At 39.2% G+C, this 22401-nt stretch overlaps 1 protein-coding gene across 10 annotated transcripts in view; it reads right to left on the bottom strand.

The window, feature by feature from the left end:
• The window catches only part of LOC126878315 (cell adhesion molecule Dscam2), a 124598-nt gene that overhangs the window by 71629 nt on the left and 30568 nt on the right, over positions 1 to 22401 (bottom strand). The window lies entirely within an intron of this gene.

Raw genomic sequence — 22401 nt, 5'->3', positions numbered from 1 at the left:
GTTCTCCGTTTCAAGAAATACGATAGTTTCCGTAAATCGCATGCTGGACCAACGAAAATGTCATCCTCCCTGCGTTTCCACGACTCTGGTGTTCCGCTTTCGTCGTCGGAATTCGTACGTACGTTTGCAAACTTCGAACATATCGAACTAATACGTATGACGTCCCACCGTCCCGTGTTAACAAATCGTGTATTTATTCCGTTTGACACGAACACAACGCCGTTGACTACGGATTTCAATTTGAAATCCCAATTTACGGGCGACGGATAGAGGGACGGTTTACGTCAAAAAGAAAACCAAATGTAAGAGAAAAGGAATAAAAAAATAGAAAAAATGCGAGTTCGAATCGGCCTGTGTACGTACGAGCCAAGCATGAATAATTCAACGGGGCTTGGCCCGTATTCTAAGGACGCGCTTGTGCATATGTTACGTTGCACGTTACGAGAGCGGTTCGCGGATTCGCGGCGGCAAATCGCGTGCACCGTACGATTTCGACTGGTAATAAAATGCGAGACGCAGATGGGGCCCGCTTGTATTCGGCCATGTTTACGTGCGTCGCTTCCATTTACATAGGGCTACGGTATTTTTCGTCGAATCGATATCGAGGCGAATCGGACAAAGAAACACGAATGGGAAAACGCTTGAATTTTGCGCGAATGTTGACGATATCGATTTTCATGTTAAATGCGAGCGAAATGAATTATAGAATTATTGGATGAAGAGAAGGAGCGAGATTGTATGTTGCGCAGGGATGTTTAGACCAGAATTCCTTGTAGCTGAAACTGCGCTAAGAACTTTTGCGTATACCTTTGGACACTTTTATGCACGATTTTATGAGAATGTTTGTGTGCAAAAATATTTGTACGAAATATATTTATGTACGCATGTAGGTTGATTAAAGAGATTCTTCTAGTTTATCAAACTATTTGTTTAACTCGTAGAAAATTTCTGTTGCAAATGTACGGGATGTGTTACCTTCCATAACAGATGATGGAAACAAAAACATGGTTTCCATTTGTCTGTGTCGCTCAGTTTATAGCTATTTATCCGATCGAAAACTAGGTATATATATATAGGATACTTAGAGAGTGTGCTCAAAATGTCTATGTTTGTCTTGTACATAAATTTGCAGTTATTATACGTAACTGAATAAAGAAGAAAATACGACGATTCGTCTCATTTTCACTTAGAATTACGATTTGATTTCTTTGTTAATTACCGATTCGATCGAGGTCGATCGAAATGTCGCGCGATCTATAGGATAGTAGCTTCTTAATCGCCCAAAAACTGCAAACATTTGTACATTTCATTCTGTATAAAGCGAGATAAGGAGAACGTGTCTGCGCAAAATACAGTCCGAGCAGCGTGAAGCACCCAATACAAATTTGATCGTACATTTTCATATTTACGGGGCTCTTTTCCAGTTCATTGCATCCCCCGTGTCTCGTAAGTTTCTTTAACAAACGATTCTCTAGAATCGAATGAAAACAGCGCGAAATTTAAATCCCACCGGAGGGAGCGTCGCACGAGTCACAAGACAGCACAAACCCATACACTTCCTCTGCGAATGAAAACCAGCGTGCAAACGAACTTTACGCTCGCGCGATGCTCGCCTTTGGGAACGCGCAATTCTCGTAATCCGCTCAAAAGGAAGAGATACGAAAGTCAGGGACGAAAGGTTCGCGGGGGCGAAAATCGAGGCTGAGCGCGTCAATGTAAACGAGAGCGGCGTAAACGGAACCAACAAAACTTCATCCTCATCTTCTACCTCTTTTCTTGGACGGATCGTGGTCTGAATGTCCGAGCGAAGGGCTAATACACGAGGTCGCACCGGCCCGACGTTGAAATATCGGCATATAAAGGCCCGTAATGTTCATAGGATGGTTGAAATTACCAGCCCGGCAATGGCGCGGAGGCAAGAGGGTGGGCTGACAAACGACGAAAAATTTAGCGGTAATCTCGAGGCCGAGCGGTCTCTGGACGAGGCAATTCCCTCGGCTACCTCTACCGCGCGCCGTAGACGTTGCTCGCTTTATGTGCGCCTCTTTGACTCGCGCGCGCCAACAACCTTCTACCCTCTCGCGTACCTCCTTCGCCACCCTCCTCGGTCGCCTGTCTCCATCCAGCGGTACTCCTTTTTCTCCTTCTAACACACTAGCAGCAGCCTCTACATCGGTTCAGCTTCGAGCTCGCCCTCCGTCGGTTCCTCGTCCTTTCATCTTTCGTGCCTCATCTTTCTCGTCCGCTTTTCTTCCGCGCCCGGACTGAAAGTCTGCGCCGTACAATCGCCGCGCGGAAAGTTTTCGTCTGGAAATTTCGACGAGGATGCCTTTCCGCCGCACTGCCCTATCCTACTCGCATCCGACGAGTCCACGGAGCTTGTTCTCTCTCTCTTCAACCTGCGGTCTTCCCAGCTATATCATCCCCGTGTCTCGACCCATCCCAACCACCCGACGCTCGAATAGATAGAGAAAAGGAAGACTTCGCGGGGAATAAATTTTTCGGCGATTCTCTCTCGTTCCGGCTGGCCGAGCCAACGACCACCACGCCGGAAGAATATTTTACGCCGGCGGGGGAGAGAGGGGAGAGAGAGAGAGAGAGAAGGAGAAGCCGAGAGTGTGGGAGTGTGCTTGATGAAAATATTAGCGGGCGGCGTACGAAAAGCGAAGCAGCACCGGCTTCTTGCTGCTCGGGAAGCAAGAACAAAGATGGCCAGGGAATAATGAGGCGGCAGAACGACCGGAAATACCGGGCCTTGGCTTGTGAGCGGACGACAGAACGTTCGAAGCACATTTAACTGTGGCAAGACCGAACTTTTTCTCTCTGTGTCTTTCGCTCTTTCTCTCTGCGTCGCTGATCATTCCGAGGGGATGGGCTATCCTTTGTCTCCGAAGCGATACGGAGTCGGTTCCTCGCGCATGAATTATTTCGAAGTTCTTGAAAATTTCCACGGGGCTTGTTCGCCTCTTTCTCTCTGACCATTTCTCCCTTCCAATTTCGCGAGGCTGATTTTACCTCCGGACGAATTCGCTCCAAGTATATTGTATATCGTAGCTGCGCATCTTCCGGATCACGCAGGCCTGTACGTCGTTTGATATTCCTTACGAGATTCATCTTACCAACGGAAAAGAAATATCTCGAAGAGAGACTTATCCGTCGAAGAGCACGCGAAAGTCTGAGCGTTGTGTATGCGCTGTTCGTAGTCGGAAAAAGTAAATATAGACGCGTATATGGATAAATATACGTATGTATGAGGAGAGGGATAAGCCGTGAAACGGGAAACATCCTTTATATTTGATCGCAGGATACGTTTAGATCTATTTCGAAGGGAATTGGAAGAAAGAGAGCGTAACGGGAGAAAGGATGGCGAAGGATGTTGGATATGCTCAAATATTTGTATTTTCCAAATAATTCTTCGATTCGTACCGCAGATGTTTGCTACGTTTGACTCGTCTATTTGTTGTTGGTGGAAATATGATATAACGAATGGCTTAGAAAAAATAATAAATCGTTTTCGTTTTCAGGATCCAGAATTTAGCTTGAACAGATGCGGACATGCAATGGAGAATCGAAACATTTATGGTATTATTAATAGAAACAGTTTATGGTATTTTGTTGTCTAAGAAATGAACGATGTAAATTTTATAAAGCATCGTGTCAGTTGGTAGGATTACAACATTAGATCGGTACGCCTTGGATCGAAACGCCATTCTCTCAACTGAGACTAATTTTTATAGGATTCAATGTACCTTGTCGACTAACTAGTTTCATTATTCTAAATTTATAGGAATCATAATTAGTTTTAGAATTCCAGTATTCTCGGAACGGAGTTGTTTCTCTTAAAATAATTTTTGTATTATGACATTGTTCGTAAATTTACGTTTCCAGAAACTTTCGGAAGACTTTCTTCAAATTTAAACTCACAAGGAGTTTACGAGATATATTATTCGCGATGTCGTCAAGATACACCTTTTCCGTGGTTTTGATATTTTTATCGCAAATCTTCTCAACATTGAATATATGAAATCGACAGCTTTCTTTTCCTTTAATACGTGTTAAATACGTAATCGACTCGACAAATTCAAAGTTCTAAGAAACAATCTTTCGTATGATTGAATCCTCACGGTGCATTTAAATTACGAGTAAAGAGAAAGTTCCAAATAAAAACATGAATATTAAATACGATATTTGCAGAGTCGTCTATTCCGGCTTTCAGTATGAAAATATAAACTTCCTTGTTGCCATGAAATGTTAACTGAAATAAATGTACACTTTGCCTGTGTTTCAAGGAACACGGGAAGATCATAGTCGAGCAAGAACTCAAAAGAACTCGGCTCCGTGCAAAAGTTCGTTCGAAATAATACAAAAAGCATACATAATTCTTCGTATACATTATAACGCGTTCCATCTGCTGCAGGATGGCTAGATTCGTTGGAATTTGCATTTGCTATGAACCCTGGCAATGTTCGTTGGCAAAAAACTTGTGAAATTATGCAGTACACGAAACCAAGTAGTCCGATTCTGGACAAATGTGCAATTACGTAAGAGCGAGCCTTTAAGTAGCAGAGAAAGGAAAATGAGCGATAAAAGAATAAAAGAAACGTTGAATACAGACACGGATAGACTAGGAAGAATCGCAACGAGACGGTCGAATGCGTTTATACAAGCATCGACATACAGCACAAGTGCATGGTAATTCGGACAAAAAAAAAAAAAAAAAAAAAAAAGAAAAAGAAAGGAAGAAAGGAGGGGGATCGTGGTTCAGGACCCGCGAGGGAAATGTTTTACAGTATCGAGTTGATGCACCAACGATTCTATAGAACACAAAATGGTGGCTGTAGCGATAGTTGGAAAACTAACGGGAACGATGTATTCAGGTTTCGCTATATTTTCGCGATTCTACCTCTAACGAACAGACCGATCTGTAGCCGTAATTTATTTCCCTGTGTCTGCAATATTCATGGAATTTTCCTGCTCAAAGTGAAATTCGAGAGAAACGGGGAAACATTCGTCAACAAGTGAAATCGATATTGCGTTGCGCACGGATAAAGTTTTCGATTGTAATGAATTTTATGCATACCGTTACGAGGTTAGAATCAAACAAACGTTAATTAGTACGAAGAGTATCGTGTTTTAAGTTCATAAGAATAAGTAAGCAGTAGGTAGAAGTAGTCGGAAAATTAGACAGAAACAATTTCTTTCGATAAAAAATGTTTCACGCGGTCGATCTACGATTTCAGCGTTCAGCCGTCGACTTGAGAACGGGAATAGTTTCAATGTTGTGAGATATAACGAAATATTATTATCCGCTGCAGTTATCGACATATCTGTATGTACAATATGCTCAGAATGTTTATCTTTCGAATTGAAAGCCTTTTCAAACGGAGCAACTGTGTCGTCTTGCACCTGTTGACTTCACTTTCTTGCGAGCAAACTTCTAGTCTCGTCTCTGATGTAATGCCATCCGTATAGACTTTCAAACGATGATAGACTGTTTGATTTTGAACGCGAAACTCGTTTAAACTCGATCAGCTTCATAACTGTAAAATCGTTCGTTTTTATGCAACGATTTCTGAAACTTATCTCATTATCTATGTATACGACCGAAGAATCTGATTAATACGAGACACTTTTTATTATCGAAGGGACCGCCGAGTGTTGATGCGTATAAGTACATTGCTCGAAATAAAGGACAGTATTCTGTGCTACTTTGAGTTTCATATCTATTCCTTGTATTTGTACATTTTTTTGAAGGATTATCTTCAAGTCGATTTATAAAAATATCAAACGAATTACTCGTCGAACTCTATCAAACCTACATGATTTTCGCTTTCATTTGCTTGGTTGGTTAATAGAACTGTTTATACGAGTGATCTTCTAATTATCTTAATTATAAGAGAAATGACGATGGCAAGAACCCATAGTGTCAAAGCGTTCTATAACGATAATAAATAAAATCACGAATGTTTATACAAATTCATATTTTTATGAGCATAACTAAAGAAACATGGTCAAGATAGACGTTTCATCTACCCACTATATATACGCCATATATCTCTACTCTGAATGTTTTATATATTTTTACATTCATACGTATTATTAATCATCATTCAAACGTACACATTCTACACATTTTTCTTTGAATTTCTCACGAAAGCACAATTATCTTTACTCTAACGATAATCGTAGGAACAAGCGTATTACGAATAACATGCAGGAGTACCTCGCCGCAAAAAGTTACACGAGCCTTTGCGTCTGAAATACTAATCCAGCGATCGCAATGGAAGCAAGTACCGTGTTTCCTAAGACATCCTCTGCCCTTTTCTTTCCGTTTGCTTTATCCAGGAGGTATACGGTGTTTGTTTGTACTCGTAGTCTCGTTAGAAGTACGCTTGAATACTTCTAACAAGGAACGAATGAAGGGAATGAGGGGATAGACCAGCCAAGGTAATCCAAAATATATTACCAGGGCTTTGTACCTTTGTACCTTCCGCAAGCTATCCCTGGAGGGTGGTAGTGTACGCTCTCCCCACCAATCTCTCTTGCTCGCTCCTCTCTCCTCCCTATCGCTTTTCCATCGCAGCATCCCTCTTTTTTCACCGTATTTTCGCTGTTTCTCTCGCGCCCTCCGCCGGTCCCATCCCCCTTTTACGCTGGAGTTATTACCACGCCAGGGCCGGGAACCGCAAGCTCCACACGCATAGATAACGGCTTGGCCGCGCTCGAAATGAATTCGAATCGCGCAGAATTTAAAAGCCCGCAGGTGAAACGTGTATGTGGTGCGCGCATCCGCGCGCATTTGCACACGCGGAACGCGAACGGATCATACGTGCAAACGCGTACGTACCGGAAAAATATCTAGCGTTCTCAGGCAAGAATTTCGTTGTGTTCGATTTTTTATCACCACGGCCAGCCACCCGTCGCACGTGCGTCACGATGAATAATCGATACAGTCCGAGATTTTATTTTCTTCGACAGTTATCGAACGCTACCTCTGTTTCTTACCAAAACGAACCACTGTATCCGATATATCATTTAGGCTAGAAAATTGTGCGGAAATGACGTCGATGAGTAGAATCACGAAAGCGACATCGAAAGAAAGAGGAGACGGTTGAATGGATCTGAACGATAAAAATTTTTATACGAATCGCAAGGGAAATCTCAGTGAGCGAGCGAAAGATGTCCGCATCGGTCGTAAAGTTAAACGAAGTTACATTCCCAGGCAAATAGCCTTTTTTGTCGGACGTCTAGCCTAGTCGTTAAGGCTGATCCTATCCGTTTAACGTAACGATACATGCGCTACGAAAACTAATTGAAGCGCGACGCTACAGCAATATTGAATACTACACCCAGTCTGACCAGCTAGTATTGATTAACAATTAAACGTGTCACGTTATATAAACGTGTCCGCCGCTCGCGGCTGCTCTATGCGTTCTTGAAATTGCTCTCTTAGGGTGGGTCGGTCAGTTCGATGAACCTTTCCCCGATCATATATCTCCTGTCACGAACATTTGTTTTTTTGTGCATCTTCTGCTACTGTGGCGGCTTAGTTATCCGGCCGCAAAATGTAAAACTGTGCCCACGTTGTGCCACGTATCGTTTATATAATACGTACAGATCGTGCGCAACGACAAAAATTTACTGCTAATTACTTTTCACCCCGTCTACAGACGCTTAGGTTGTAGATAGATGGGAAGTATTCGCGCTCGAATGACGCTACCCGATCCGACGATATTGAAATTAATTAAATCTCGGCACTCTTAATTAAATCAACGTTCCATGGGGAAAAAGGGATTGTCTTTGAGGCACAAACGGGTACCCGTTCTCCCATTAATATATCGTACGATGATATTTGATTTCACCGTTGACCCAGTTTGGCGCCAAATTCTCGCGACCTTTGATCTCTGCCAAGCGTTGTAGTTTACAGAAGACTGACCAAGGCACGATGGAATTTCACGTTTTAACTTTTATTTTTTGCTTTCTCCGTCTTTCATTCTTTTTCATCCCCCTTTTTTCGTTCCACCCAATGGCGACGGATTCAATGTCCTCTTGCTCTAGTTGCCCCACTAACGTATTCTCTCATTTTTGTTCGAACGGGCGAATTAACACGGCAGACTGCGTGGAAAATTGTGCCGCATGGGCCGAGTGTTAACACTTTGCGGCTCTGCTATCTGCACGTTCCCACTCTTTTCGACATCGGTTACCCGTTTTACAATGTTTCGAGCTTCCGCGAAATAAGCAACGTATCTATTAAAAAAATGTCTATTCGAACAAACCGCTTGTATGTTGTACAGTAATAGAACAGATGGGACGAAAGGCGAATTCATTTGTTTCTCACGTCAAAGAGCAAAGAACGCTTTGAAATTGCTCGTCTGAATAAAACGTGTGAAACTCGTTAAGAACTGTTCGAGGATTATAGTCTTCGACACGTATTAGCCATTGATTGTTACTCCTCTTCTATTCTTCCCGCTGGAAAAGTGCTTTCGAGCCACTTCGAATTACCGTGATGTAGGTCAACGTGTACCTATCAACTTGCACACGCTTTGCTGTTTCGCTTGTTATCTAGAGTACGACACTTTGTGTGTGCACGAGAGTGTCTAAAGTAGCTGTTTCGATATATAGGAGCCTGAATGTATTGTGAAATACGAAGACACAGGCTACTTTTCTATTCCAACTATTAATTCGCGACAGATTGTTACTGTTTCATTGAACGTTATTGAGTATGCTAAGCATCTGTTCATTCTCGAAATTTTTCGTAAACTAATTCTGGTGATATTAAGAATTAAATAATCGAGAAGCTCCAACGAGATAGATTTATCCCTTTATATAGTTATATTCTTTTATAAACAATTTTTCAAAATATACAGTGCTTAAAAGTTATATTATACCTTTCATGTTTTGGAAACGTAAAATTATAGTTGCGTGGTAAATTCTTTACGATAATAATGCATTAAATTGCATTAAATGCGTATAATTCAACCGCATCTGCATAATTATTATTGAAATGTTTATTTCCATCGAATATTCCGGTACGAAAGTTAAAACGTAATTAAAACGCACGATTAAATTTTAGAAGGTATTCGAAATGTAATTACAATTTGAGGTAGCTATCTTAAAACTGATTACTTTCATCCTATAATCAGTAATTATACGGAGAAACTGATACAATTTATTCGTTCTATTTGCAATGTTAGCTGTTACTCTAGAAATTGAGCAAGCTTTCGCAGCGCAATAATTGGAACAGTAAACCGTTTCAAACAGCCTTTGGCGAATCGCAATTAGCGTGTTCACAGTCCCTCAGGCTTTTCTTACCTCAAAGCGCGTGGTAAGAGCGTGAAATGAATTTCATAACTTTACAGCGAACGCTGTAAATTGAACAAATGAGCGTTTACATTCATGGATGCTCCCTATTTACAGTGCATTAAGATAGTAAATATTATCGGATAAATACCTTTGCGAGTAATTACCTACACTTAATGTTACATGTCTAAATATGACATGCGGCACAAATGTGTATATTGCAGCAATAACGGGCGTATAATATTTGGAAATTATATAAGAGCGAATATACGATGCAATTTAATATGCAGAATACAGATTTTGTATGACTAACAAAGAAGGAAACTATTTTTTAGAAGTTATACAACGGTACTAAATTTTTACAGGCGTACAATAACGTTTAAAAAGATTTGTTTGGGTATATGTTAAAATAAAAATAACTTTTTAACTCGAATGATCTGTTTCCATATTATACAAAATTATTATAAAGTACTTAAAAGATTTCATCAATTTTCTAAGTTTAATTTAATTACTTGTGGAAATATTTGTTTTAATGAATATTACACGTTGCTTTATCTTTGAATTTGGAGATTTGGAAATGTGAATTTCCGAGGTTCTAAATATATTTATGTATAATCGATTAAAAAGTAAAGCTCCATTCGAGCAAGAGATAAAAAGGAACGAAGAAAGAAATATTTCACGCTTGGTATGAATTTCTACATTATGAATTTTATATTTGTTGCTTGAAATATTACTCGATCGACCTACCATATATTCAACGTATTCTGTACATTAGAAACTTTAAAATTTTATCAATTTCTACGATAAATCGAACACTGCGAGACAGCGTCGCGAAACGTTTTATTGTGAAAAATAATTCTCAGGATGGTTAGCACGGAACCGTGAGTTTTGTCAGAAACAGGGAACTATTTCGTGAATTCATTGGAGCGGATATCTTTACGTGTTTTCCCCTCTTCCTTTCCCTTCTGCAGCGATCACATTCGCCCTTCCAATCTGCCCTCTTGCCACTTCTCGTTTCTTTCTGCACGGTTCACGATATATTTCACGGACTGAATACGAACCATGTCCGCGTTGGAATCCTCGTGACGTTGGTAAACGTCGAGTCTTCGACATCAAAGAATATTGCTCCCTTCGCTCGACGTATTGCTACTACCGCACCGACGACAACCCCTTCTGTCCACGGCTACCTTCTCAACAATGACCTTCCTCTCTCTCTCTTTCTCTTTTTTCTCTCATTCTTTCGCTCTTTTATTTCCTTCGCGTAGGTTTTGCTCAAAGAAATGCTCATTCACCGGCATTTTACCATTACTGGGATCGTTCACCGACGCAGAGGTTAGGCGAACCAGGCCGTTTTCAAAATAATACAGCCATATGTATATCGCGGGTATATTTTTATCGGTCGATCAGAGCGCTCCATCGATTCGTCGCAACTGAGGCGCAAAAGCTTCGGCGTGAAAGAGAACGAGAGAACTAGAAGGAGTTAGAGGAAGAGAGACGATAACGAGAGATCGAAGGAGCGACGAAGACGCGAGATGAGAAACAGCAATGAAAAGAGAGAAGGGTAGAGGAGACCGTGAAGAGCAGGACAGGGAAGGTCGAGAGAAAGGGTGAAACGGGGAAGGAAAAGGAAAAGAGAGAAAGAGGTTCGCCCACGCCACCCACGGTAATTATCGAAGGCGGGGTTGTCGACCTCTTTTAGTCCTGCCTGCTTGGACTTTTACCGGTGGTGGTTGCCTCGAGGATGGTGTTCATCTCAAAGAGAGGTATGCACGTAGCGGCGCGATATCAGAGAGATAGTTAAGCGTGTACCACCGGACGAGGTTTAATAAAACCGCCTACCCTTTACACCGTCTGGATCTACACGACAAATACCAGGCTGCACGCAATAAACGAAACTGAGAAAAAGTTATCCGTGCATTGTTACGTACATTCGACGCAAGTGGTCGGGCTTAACGCGTCCTGCGTGTAAGTACACTTTCGGGAATAATTAATCGTGCTGATGTTGGACCCAACAGACGTCCGCGCAACCGTTATCGGTTTTCGATTCGGATGAAATTATACGGTTTGCATTGAATCGTGGCCGATAGACGATCGAAATTAGATAGCCAGTAGTGTGTACCTGCTTCCACGGTTACATTCTTTCTATTCTAATAAATGATACCCTTTTCCTGTTCGCTTCGTTACGTTCGATACGCTTTATTAATCAGTGCACGTTAATGGATTCATCGAAGGTAATCATTCGCCATGGTATAAGGATATAGACATCGTTAGCTGAAAATTTTTGAGAAATCGAACCAGCTAAAACAATGACCTATTTAGGCATCCACATGGTACGCTCTTGATCGAAGCTTGTATATCGATATAAATTAGTTTTATATCAGCGAAAATTTGTTTGAAAGTTACTTAACGATTTCCGATATTATTTCCGTTTGATTCATTTATCTTCGACGCTTTTACTTTCTGGTTCACTTATCTTAATAGCACGAATGGAACTGAAAGTCATCAAACGTTGTTATTTTCTTCGCGCAACATCGATTCATAATTTCGAGAACGCTTGTAGGAATGAAACGTATGGATAAAGTCAGATTCAGGAAAAAATCTGACGCTTTCGAGATTTCTATCGACTCTTCTAACTACTAACGAGCCAAAACTTCTCTTTTCTGCTTGTCGAACTGGAACACTCTAAGTCTCTCCCTCCGTGGCTTTTTGCCCTCCTTTTTCTGGATTCCGCTATCCCGTCCTCATCCCCGGAGATTTTTTCTTCTTTTTCCCTTTTTTTTTTTTAACGAAGAAGAGGAAAGTCGCCGGAAGTTCCGGCAACTTTGCCACGGCTCAACGAGTGGAGTCAATTTTTCATCGCTTTCAGTTGCTCTTTCGACGGATAACAGAGAGAATGTCCGCGGAGAACCGGCGAGACTTATTTTCGATCCGCAAAATGTTAAAACTTTTATTAATGGCCCATTCATTTTTATAAAACTTTTTACAAACTAAGCTTTGTTTCTAAGTTACAGGCTAGGTTAATTATTCTACAAAATTGCTATGTTGCTGAAGAAAATGTTTATCTGCAGATGCTGACCAGAAGATTAACGTGAGACAACAAGAAAACTATTCTCGACGAGTTGAAATTATGAAAATGATATCACACTTGAGATGATACAATTTAAAGCTGAGTAATTTTTCTACACAGAGTATACATATACTATGTATATATATGTACAGTAATTATATTACTATTTATATATGGAAATTATTAAAATGGCTTTAATACAAACTAAAGTCAATTAATTCTTTTAGATAAAATTCTGCATTGTGTTATTGTCTATTTATATGAATTGAATATTTAATATATAGAAAACGTAACATATGTGTGTTGATATTAGTGGTGTGTGCTAGTATTTTATGCTATGTATATTTGGATATGTTCATTCAACCTTCGTATTTCGCGGAAATTTATTTCAATTTAATTAAATAATACAATACCAATAAATTACGATGTATTCAAATGTTTATGGACATGTAAATATGGGACATCGAAAGTGCGTGTAAAACAAGGGTCCAGAGGCATTCGCGTTTTTATTCAAATGACCAACACATAACCTCTTTTGGTAGTCATAAAGTAATATAAATTACCATGGAGATAATTCATGATATGAATAATATGAAAAGAAATAACGTATTTTACTCACCAGTCTGGTGTTCAACTCACTGTTGTCTGCTTAATTTTTCATTACAAATAAGTAAGTAGGTACATATCATAAATAAACACGTGATGTTACACAAAAAGTCCGGAAATTTGTTTATAACGTTTGAGAAGTAAGTGATTGGATGGAACATATTAACACAGTTTAGAAAATTTATAAATATTTGAAACGAAATTAATTAATTATTTAATACGTACAACTACACAAAGAATCACTCCGACTTGTTCAAATTACAATATTTGAGTCTTAATATGACAACTTTCTCAACGAATAAGAATCTAATACCAATCAGAGAGTCGTATTTGTTTGTCCAATCGCGGAAAAGAGATTAGATTAATATAAAAAATTAATGCATTTTAGAATGCGCATATAAATAATCACTTTGAATTATTTAAATTAGTTAAATTATTGAAATTATTTAAATTATGTAAATTTTAATGACAGATTTCTTAACCAATGAGGTTCTCTACCAATCAGAGAGCTGAGTTTATTTATACGACCAATCAGAAATATTTTCGTAAATACTTACCTAAGTAGTGGTATATGTACATGTAGGTAGCAGTGGTAGTTGTTCTTACAAGTTCGGATGTATTTGATATTTTGAAAGCGTAGATATTTTCGCGGAGTTATAAACAGTTTACAGTCTTAAAAAGTACCCTAATAGTGAAATATTGTCAAATTACGATTCGTTTCAACGACGGTGAGAGAGAATCTTCGGTATCTCCTCAGAAGTATGTACATTTACTTTGAAATTGCATCGACAATAGTGGATTTGCATCGATCGAATACACATATTGATTTGTTTGCAGTAAACGTTGCCTATCGTGTTAATTCGTTGACAGAAACACAACTAAGAGTTTGCTATTCGTGAGGTGTATAATTCTCTCGAGCAATATGGATACCAGTTATTTGCACAGTATTTGATTCGTAATGTCCATTTGCATCATTTAATTTACTAATTATATATTCAGCCTAGAGCGTAAATTACACGCGGTAGATAAAATAACACTAATATTGATTTTACATTATTTAACTGATTTCAAGCTTTCGTATTCGTAATAAAATATAACAGAAAAGTAATGGCGCTTTACGTGTGTGGTATGGTGTGTGTGTGTATGTGTGTATACGCGTATATAAAACGAATTTCTGTATGTTGACACGATTCAGGTCCAACAAGACTCGTCGTTAAATGCGAGATGAAAAATGAAGCGATTTCATCGCGATATATCGTGAGCAATATATTGCGATTTGTTCCTTGCAATATCCAATTTTTTATCAAATTTTATTGGGACAATGTTATCGTCAGACGAGTTCGTTAAGGAGAGAGGGAAGAGGACGGCTTGATTACTAGATGATCATACGAGAACGAGAAAGATAATAGTCGAGAAAAGTGTGGAGATGCTGGAAGCGGTGAAGAATGGAGATGAATTGTTGTGCACATCCTAGTGGGGGGTAAGTAAGAAAGCAACAGAAAATATCAATTGCCTTCTATCTCCTTGTTTCGTCCCATCGTTCTTCCTCTAGTTTCTCATTCTAGATTTATGTTAACGGTTGCTCAGGCTGTACGGATACGTATTCGCTCGAACGACAAAGTATCTCGAGTCACGTAATTTCTTAAAATGACTACTAGATTTTACTTCGAGTATCTCAGTAAATAAAAGAAAAAATTAACTTATATGCGCGTATGGTAATTCACATTTTTAATTGAAACGCGTATCTTGTTGAAAATATACATGTCGATTTTTAGCTATATACTATAGGATAGAACCAAAGGGATACGATCCACTATGAAAGGAGAGATAGTGATGATTTATGTACGCCATGCAGGTTCAATTTGTATCACGTCAGGTTTTACCGACTGAGACGTGTAGCTACGTGGACAACTGAATTATTGTTCGAACTAGAGTCGAGATATTTATAGATAGAAATAACTGAAACGATACGTACGATCGAATCAGGAAGATTTTAAACGAGTGTCTTGTTCAATTTTGTGATCTTTATTACCGTCTTTTTCCCAGTTGAATCTTTCTATCGTCGATTTTTTATTTTGAAACATCTTGCTCTGAAATATGTATGTCTAAGGTTAGAATGACATTATGTATGCACACATGTATATACTAATGTATATACGTACGCTATGTCTTTTTAGGTACATGTATTTCAAATTCATGTTTTTGCCTTTTTTCTACTTATGTTACTCGTTACTTAAATATATTTCTCGAGTTTTGTTTTGTTGCAATTTCTGATATATAGTACAAATAATACAAATGTCAATATTATTTTGAAGGTTATGTTCTTATCCTGCACTATATTAAATATTCAAAGTCAATATTTATTTATTTACTCCACCGCAACATTTAACACGCTTATGCAGATTCCATTCGTTAAATTGTTATTTATCTTGCACCCCATATATTTCAATTTCGCGATATTTAGTACAGAGAAAAACAAACATACACTCCCTTAAAAGTTTAAAACGCTTATTATATTTCTCTCAAAATTGGCAAAAACGTGGGTAAATCATATTGTAATAATTTATTTAACTCGATCATTTAAAATTACTGAATACGAAAGATCTATTAAAAACAGGAGATACACTCTAAGACTTTTGTATCAGAGTGTACGTAAAATAGGAAAGGCACGTTGTCTCGAATCGTAAAAATTCATTATCAACTGCAACAAGCACCCTCTATTCGACGATATCGTCCGTGAATTCATTTTCCCCGTGTTCCACGTATCTTTGGATTTAACCGGAGGCCGTGACGTGAATGCAGAACTGCTCAGGAATCTCTGAGCTGACTCGGTTCGGATAGGATTCGCAGTTTTGGCGTGGAGCCCGTTGTTTAAAGGAGTCCAAGTGGTTGAAACAGGAGCTCGTGCCACGCTGCTCGGACAATATTACTTCTCATGGAGTCGAGAATTTGCCGTAGGCCGTAGGTAACGTCGTGCTAATTCGCAGACTCGCTCCGTCGACGAAAACGGAATATTACTGTCTGTGGTCCATGTTTCTCTCGGTATTTGAATCTCTGTCGTTTCAACGAATGTCTGAATGCGTATCAGACCGTATTAAAGACACGTGTCCCTTGCTTAAATGTGGTGCAACGGTAGTTGCAATTATAAAGGATATGGGCTGGAAAAGTGGTTACTGTTAACGTGATCGTTTAGTGTCGTGCACGCTTGAATTTATTTATTAGTTTGAATCTTTTTCAAGCGTTTTTGGATTTTTTAGTTTCTTCGGAATTTAATAATATTGAAATCTCTTGTTAAGATTGATCTCGCACGAAATTAGAGGAATCGCGTACTAGTTCGTGATTTTTATTTTAACTTTTAAATCGAAACTTAAAGCTTTAATATGATGTTCTGATTGTGATAAACTGTAGAATATAGCAATTACATTGTCAATAGAGTTAGTGAGATTTTGTTTACTAATGAAGATTGTAGAAGAATACTCCAATAAAAAATATTTACAGGGAATTCCATTTTTAGAGTGTAGCGTGTGTTACATACATACGTGTATTGTAATTCTTTATCTACTTCGCTTCTAACTTAATAAAATTTACGTTTACCAGAGTCTCAAACAATTTTAAGTATTAAATCCAGCAAGATTACCATCGTGATTAAACATGGTTTATCAATGACAAGATTAAATTCACCTTCCAAAATTAAATTTTTCATTTATATTGTAGGATTTTTATTTACTTAGAATGGATTAAACAGGAAACGATGGTTATTTAACGTGAACTAAATACAGTAATGTGCTATAACTAAGACAACTAAATAGTTAATTTACAACTCTCGTCACCACGGTTCCAACGCTCTCTCTCTCTCTCTCTCTCTCTCTCTCTCTCTCTCTCTCTCACGCGGACCATCCTCCTCAACAACGCTGACAACCTTCTCTCTGATGACGTTGACAACACTCTCCGACAACGCTGACCACACTCTGACTTCTCAACTAACTACTGCCTGTTAATTTATCTTTCTCCCTTAAGCATCCCTTTGTCTTTTCTCATAGCCTCACCACGTACGTGTGACATCGACCACACCTTAATCTACATCAAAGATAAGACTTCCTCCCCGACCTTCGCTCTCTTTTGCACACGTCACCACCTTATCATCATAACGTACACCGAGCCCCTCGACATCCCCAAACCAAAACGTATATAAGCCGAGACTTCAGCAAACTCAGGCAGTTCTTGTTCAGCCTTTCTCTGGTTCAATATATTATACTACCTTTGTAACACTATTGTAATCATTGAATTTATAATAAAGTTTGATAAAAGAAAGTTAAGAGTTGGGCTACGGCTCAACCTTCTTTTTTTATAATCTAAGTCACAAGTTTACCTGACATACACGTTCCGCAACCGTCTGCGGCTGTCACGTAAAATCACAATTCACAATTCAGATTATATAAAAGTAACAAGGTTGAGCCGTAACACAACTATTAGCTTTCTTTTTATCAATCTTTATTATGAATTCAATAATCGCAATTGAATATACACTGAATTGATATGTATAAATCACAGTTCACTCCAACAACTTTATTTAGGACCTAGTTACACTGATGGGTATGTATAAACTAAGTACGCGACTAATTTAAGGGTAGAAACTCGGTAAAAAGATGTTGACTATTCTAAAGATAGAGAATAAGTGAAGTTCAGTGCCGATGCTGTGTCTGAGGAAAGCTAGTTATGGGGTTGTCTAGCATCGGATTTGTTGATGACAATTTTGGTTAGGAAAGTAAGGGCAGTAGAGATTGCTTCTGATTGGATAATAAGAAGGTTGGTGGACTAGGAGGGGTCTTAGCCGCCCTCGATAGAAAGTTGCTAGTGGGAAGCATCATACGTGAGAAAAACTAACTTTCCCGTGTCAACCTGTAGTAAACGATAAATGTAAAGGACACTTGAAATAAAAGATACTTGTTTGTTGTGAAGGACCTTAACTATGAAAATGCCAAGATTTATGGCGAGTCCTTAAGACTATTGGGGGTACGCAGTAAGGATGTGTAGACATCTGGATGCCATCTTACCCGCGGTGTGTGACCTGGTCTCTGATGTGGATTGAGATTTGGTTGATGTTACACGTCCATGGTCACATCTTTTTTCCGCGTAACTATTTGATTGAAGGACCAACGACGCATTGATGGGCCGCACGGTCCATTGAAGTTTCCAGACCCTTTTGGCCTGTCGGCATTTAGGCTTTCTCGCAACATTGTTTATGGTTCACCCGAGATTTCTTAGGCAATCTGTCCAGGATACTACAATATTTACATATTTAGTCATACAAAAACGCATTTCTAGTTTTCAGAGTGCTGTTAATTTTTTTCAGAATATACGCAGATATTGTTGATAATTCGATACGAAGGTCGTTCTAAATATTCAAACATTTTATTAAACAGCGAACAAACATGCAGAAATTCCACCAGAAGTTTCACGCGAAATTCGTTAATGTTGACCGCATAGACAAAAAGTTTCAATGAAATGGAATTTCGTACCGAGCGTTTGCCACATGCTCCCAGTTCCAGACACTGAAATACTTTTCTGTATTAAAATATAAACGTCGTACGGTTCGTTATTCGTATATTAATGCTCAGGTTTCTGATCGAAGCTTCTCTCTGGTGGTAGCGAATAAAAAATCGTCGTTATCGCGGTTCGAATTTTACGCCAACCATTGATATAATCGAGTCTATTCAGTCTGTGTAACAGACCATATCGGTCGTACTCGCAATGAAATCATCTCGTCGAACTTACCGCGCATTGAATCTTTTACCGCGATAAGAGCCGTGAACATTGAAGTACGAGTGTCGACCCTACATACAGTACGGAGCACTATAGAGCATAATTGCGGAATCGGAAATAAAAGTTACCCTAGCGGACGCTCTGAACTTCCCCGAGTTATCTGTACAAATATACAAGTCAATATTAAGCTCTTTCTATTCGTACATTGGTAAATCCAGTTCAAAAGAGATATGGTTCTTCTTCCTTTAAATAAGAGCATAAAAAATGATTACACACACGTAACAGAAATTAACGTTATACAAGAAATACGTTAAAAAATTTGTACCCTTAAAGCGCAAACGTAGATCTCTCGTGTTTGATACGTTTTCCAGTAACAGTCTTTGCAAAGAACCGAAGAAATTTATATGTCTTTGATCATTTGAAATTGGGATCATCGTACCATCTTCGACATATTGCACCTATAGCAGATAGTACAAAGTAAAACATACAAAATGTATGTTCGAAGATCACGAAAGACCTAGTCTAAGGGCTAATTAACTGATTTCATTGAAAATTTAGAAGTTAGAAAACAATATTGGCTTACATAAAGTATAATCAGAAAACTTTAATTAGATTATACAACAAACTTTACGTGCTTTCGAGGCACTCGAGTTCTAAAAGAACAATTTTTCGCCGTATCAAAGTTTCCCTTTGTCTCTTCATTTCATAGTCTCGCAAAAACGCGTCGTTTTTAATATCCACCCCATGGACCCTCCCTCAAAGAAAAAAGAAAAGACACGAGCATACCATGCCAACAGAGACGAACCAGATACGAATTCCTGAAATTGCTCGCGTACTACCATGACAAAGTTGCCTTTGTCTGGTCCGCTCGCTAAATCGGTAGTCGTCGATCGATAAACGGGAAATTAAGACGCGAAACGAAAGGTTAATGATTGTGTATAGTGCATAGTTTATATCGAGAAGCGACTTGAACGGCGATTGTATAAGGGCTGCGAGAGTTTACTACGCGAAACGCGACAGGGCCCGCGAGCGATCGGACAATGACATCTTTCAGAACAATTCATTGTTCCAAGGAAGCTCGTCCGCTTACGAGGGGAGGCAGTCGGTGGAGCAGAGTGCGGGTGCTCTCTGGGTGCTCGCAGTTTCTCCGGCTGTCCCCTGGCCCCCCTGACGGTTAGTTGCCGCGGGCCGTCTCATTGAATACACGCTGGGACAATGTAGTCTGCACAATACCGGTGTCAGCCGGAAATGACGCCACGCAGAGAGAGACAGAAAGAGGTAGTGTACGCGCGTAGTCAAGCCTCGCGAATTGGCGGCGTTAAGGCAGCCAAGCAAACCCCTCTTGCGCGAACGAGCAGGCTATCTACACTGCGTAACGCACAATTGGCCATGTTGCAGGCTGGTATACGCGGCTGACTAGGCTGTTTCTCTGTCTGGCCACCCATCTCAGACAGTATTTCTGCCAGACGCGTTGATATCGCGGTTAGATGGCGTTATATCCGTGCAAATTTTTCGATCACGTTATTCGACAAGCGCGCGATAGGTAGCCTGTAATGGGATTCATTAACGTGTTGCACGAACAATCGAACGATAAGGAACGGCTTGATGGCGCGTCGTAGATATTGGGTCGTACAATGGCGTCGATGGAACCAGTCGGATGGGAACCGTTTTAAGTATCTTGCCGGTACGGACGCTATTGAACCGGCTTTCGGTGCCCGGGAAAATGACTGATCGGAGAAGAATTGTCTGTAGATCGTCGGCTCCCCTTTGTTGCGTTCAATGGCGAACGTAAGTTAGACGGAAAGTTTTACTGACGAGGGAGATAGTGGCAGTGTTGATCTTGGGTCCTCGAGCTTCGATTCGGCAAGTTTGTTTGCGCTTTCAGATAATTACAGATAATACGAACAAAGAAAGAATATTATGCAGAGATGCGTTTTTGTACCAGTATTTGACTACTTCTATATCCACATTCTATATTGAGGGAACAGGGATGAAGTAGAACCAGGCTGGAGAATAGCCAGTATTTGTCGAGAAAGTTCAAGGATGATTGTAAGCTGTTTTGACAGAGAAACGGATAGTACCTTGGTAATATTTTGGTCATAGAAATATCTGTTTTTCTAAATCAAATTTCTAATTTAAAATTTTATGAGAAAGTAGCTTATCGAAATATCCAATGAATTTAATTCTAACTGTTTGATTGTGTAACATAGATACGCGTGAATTTAGTATGCGCCGAGTAGAGAATTTAGATATTATCATTGAAATGGCTATAACAGGTATCGATTTTAAATGTGACTTCATCTTTCAGATTTATTGATAATTGTTAACGTCCATAAAGATTCACCGCGATGTAGGATATATATAATACTATATCGATACTATATCGATAGTTTTGAATGATATGCCGCTAAAATAATACGTCTGTTTCGAAGCTTTTCGATCCTAAAACGATTGATCTTTATTTATGTTCATTTGTTAAATAAAATTTATTCAACTTACGAGTAGAAACAAAGCAAATACATTCTGTAATTATTCCACTTAAAAGCACGTATATTCCAAGTATGAATATCATAATTAATAATCTGGTGAGCTATGAACTGTGTGAGCTAATTTCAAGGTAAACGGGGACGTTTTCAGGGCAGATCATTCAGAAAGTTTCCTTGCTGTCGAATCGATAATCCGGCGAATGAATTTACAGTCTCAACCTAAAATCGGCGGTCGTAAACGTTCGGTCACGATTTTGCAGTAATTAGCAGTGAGAGGAATTAGAAAAGTTTTAATTAGTTCTTCCGAGAGTTAAATCTTACAGCGGAATTTATTAGCATAATTTGGAATCGATCGCAAACGAGAACAATAAAACGGTATGTATAATTGAAGAGCGTGGAAGTGGAATATTCAAGACCATTCGCGTAACTGATTCATCAGCTATTATATCATTGTTCCATTGATATAAATTTTAAAACGAGTATCTGATACAATACTTATTTCACAATGGAATATTCTATGGTGAAAATGTCTGGAAACGAAATAAAAAGAGAGAAAACGAGTCGATTATTGAATATCTGGTATAGTAGTCGTTTCACGGTGGAACTTTCTATGACGAAAACGTCTGAAAATAAAATAAAAGAGAAATCAATTATCGTAATAAACAACCCCTTTTGTGAGGTCTTGCATTAAAGTCGCCCCAACATGATAATTTCAAGACAATGATATCGCTGTAACGAGTCGCTAAAGACGGCGGAAGTTTTTTAATTAACGCACATTAGGCGGTTATACGCTTTACATGGCAAATTCATTTATCACGAGCGTGAAGTTTCCTACAAAAGATGCAGCAGCCTCGTCCTGCAACGGAAAACTTTATTATGCCGCAAACCAACAATCGTTTTACATATCCCGTTGTAGTTGAAAGTAACAACACCAGAAAACATACATTTCATCTACAAAGAATTGCGGTATTTTATCGTGTTCTGTGTAGGGTCGTGTTGCCCTTTGCCTCGAACTTTATACCAGCTCGCGAGTAAACGACGCTCTCCGAAAACCTCGCAGCGATTTCTATCTAACCAAATTGCGATTTGTCCTTTATTCTTATATTTTATTACAATCCCACTCTTTAATGTACGTGTCATTTCCGCATCTTGAAGCATCCATTTGAAAGATTTGAGTAT

The sequence above is a fragment of the Bombus huntii genome, chromosome 2 (genome assembly GCF_024542735.1).
Source record: "Bombus huntii isolate Logan2020A chromosome 2, iyBomHunt1.1, whole genome shotgun sequence".
Lineage (NCBI taxonomy): Eukaryota > Metazoa > Arthropoda > Insecta > Hymenoptera > Apidae > Bombus > Bombus huntii.
The sequence above is the reverse complement of the archived record's forward strand: the minus strand, read 5'-3'. Positions and strand labels throughout refer to the sequence as shown.